Source organism: Scleropages formosus, chromosome 9 (genome assembly GCF_900964775.1).
Source record: "Scleropages formosus chromosome 9, fSclFor1.1, whole genome shotgun sequence".
In the NCBI taxonomy this organism is placed as follows: Eukaryota; Metazoa; Chordata; class Actinopteri; order Osteoglossiformes; family Osteoglossidae; genus Scleropages; species Scleropages formosus.
The window spans coordinates 23,664,957-23,667,612 of NC_041814.1; positions in this window are offsets into that span (position 1 = coordinate 23,664,957).

Genomic DNA, 2,656 nt, shown 5'->3' on the forward strand with positions numbered 1-2,656 from the left:
AAATATATTAAACAGATGCAAAATTAGCAATTAGCTCTAAGTAGTTTGGAATGAGTTTTGATTGAAAAATGTAAATTTAATGAAGTTACATTAAAGGCAGTTTAATTAAAATACATGACAGATTTAACACAAAATAATGTGGTTAGGGTCTTTCGTTTAGTTCATTTTTAACATCTGTTGCAATGTTTATGTTTATGACATAAAAAAATGGAAAAAAAAAGACCATAGGATGCATCTGCTCAGGTTAAATTGCTTAATATGCAACACAGTACAATTATCTGAGAAAAAAAATAGCTGCATATTCCACTGAAACGTCAATCCATTCCAAAAATCAAATTTAATGTTTAACAGCTGTCAGCAGGCATTGTGGGTTAAAAGTATTTCGGCTGCCTTCACACATAAACCCATGCATATGTAGGAAAAAGAAAAAGATTTTTATCAGTCATATTTCTTTATTCTGCTGCTCAAGAAAAAGGTCATTACTCCAGATTAACCATTATTTCATGTTGCCTTTGCATGTAACTCAAATATAGCTCAGTCATAAACACCAGTTTTGTGAAACTTCCCTGTATATCTGAGGTTGAGATACAAATGCGTTGATTAAGCTCTGTGGTAATTTTCATAGTTATTTGGTTGGTTACTTCGGTTATTATGGTTAGTTGAGTTCTCTCCTGTGGTATTTCCAGTATTTTGTGTCCCCTCACTGTTAGTTTCTTCTAATCAAAACTACTAAAGTAAGATAACTACAACCAACATAAAGGCCTTCCTGTGAGAAGTAGGTTATATACAATGTGCTATACTCATGGATGTGTCTAGAGCAATTACATAAGTGATTCCTACATGCATCGCTGGCGAATAAATAATAGGCCTTTACAGGATATCCAATAGACTTCTAATTATTAGATAATAAGAACATGATGGAAAGCACTTTGTCGACACTCTTTAATTGCTTCTTCCTGCCTTAATTGTACATTAGTGAAGTGAAAAGATGTTTCACCAAAGAAATCCAAACCACTTTTTTCTCAGGATGGAATTTCACTTTTGATTATTTTTTTAGATAACAGCCTGAACTTTTACAGCTCACCCCATGGTAAACTGTTGTTAACTGGGTAAACACAAAGTAATAAAAATATATGAAAACTTGATTGGTTAATACTGTATGCTGGTCCAAAAGACATACAGTGCATTGTAATCATTAACACTCTAGCTTTCTAAATTTGTCATTTACGGTCAATGTGAATGGAGAGCTATATGATAGTTATTACAATGGTTGGTCTATGACTTGCTTATTAGTCACAGTTGTCTCCACAGTCACCAGGCAACAACGTTGACAGGTTGTTAGGAATAAGAAATGACTTCCGGTGATCTTATGAGATCCCAAACAGATGCAGCACCCCTAGCTCTTTGTATCTGAGACCCTGCGTGGGTGACAAAAGGCTTGCAGTCACATCAGACGAAATGAGACATCTAGCAAATGACCATGTGCTTCTAGTTCTGCATCACACATGAGAAGGAAAATATTGCATAGCCAATTAGCAAAGTTGTACAATTACCTATTTGTTGACTAAAACAACTTGATGGACAATGACTTGTAGCAAAAATATTTGGAAAGGTCAGGGTAATTAAAAATATACTGATCCTAGAGCATTAACAGCAGAAGTGCTGTATTTCTCTCCTTCTGAAATTTAATTTTCAGATGACGTACGCACAGTTTATATTATGTTTTTGTTAAGGGAGCATTCAAAAAGGTAGTAAACATGATAGTATTGTCAATAATCTTAAACTAAATTAGACTATTTGAGAATTACTGTCATTATTTACTTCTCATCATTTGCAATTTATCAGCGTGAAATAAGATTAAATGTACTGTTCTGAAAGCCTGATTGGAATGGCATTAGGACCTATCCCTCTGAGCTGGTGCTAGTGACTGAACCAGAACTTGTGAATTGTTCAGTTTCCACTCTCAGGGCTGGGTGATGGAAATGGGCTTATCAGAGAATTTAAGCCTTTACCAAAGCATTGCAAGCTCCCCAAGGTGCAGGTAAAACCCTTTGGATTTAAATACAAATGACTGAAAAGTTTTGCAAGTGCAGAAGTGAACATTTTGAAACTACTTGAAGGATCACTGGACTGTTATTTAGGTAAGTTATTAAGGTTTTCAGAGAGGGAAACACAGCTGAGGCTAGAATAAAAATTTTTACAAGTCATTGCAATGGGTCCTCACAACGTTATCTCAGAGTGGGGTCCTTGGATTTGACTCACCAGCTCAGAGGAAACCCATCATCCTGTTCCGCAAAGCCGATCCCAATGGAGCACGAAACGAGTTGAAAAGGATGAGTCCCTGCAGGTCACCTAATTGCTTTTTCAACAAAGTGGCTTCAATTCAAAGGGCTTCAGTGTGCCCTTTGTTGGCTGCATAGTTTCAAATGTTCCCTCCAAGAGAGAGAATTGGCAGAGGAATTTAAATGGTGTAAAAACTTTTTCCTAACTTTATTGAACGCAATCAAGCCAAATGGCATACGCATAAACTGAAACAAACCGCACTTTGATAGAGGAAGCAATAACAGGTGTTCCTGGATTTTTCTTGTAATTCACTGCTATTTCCTTTCACTGGTTCTCTGTGTCATTGCAGGGTTCTTTGTCATAGCGAGGACTA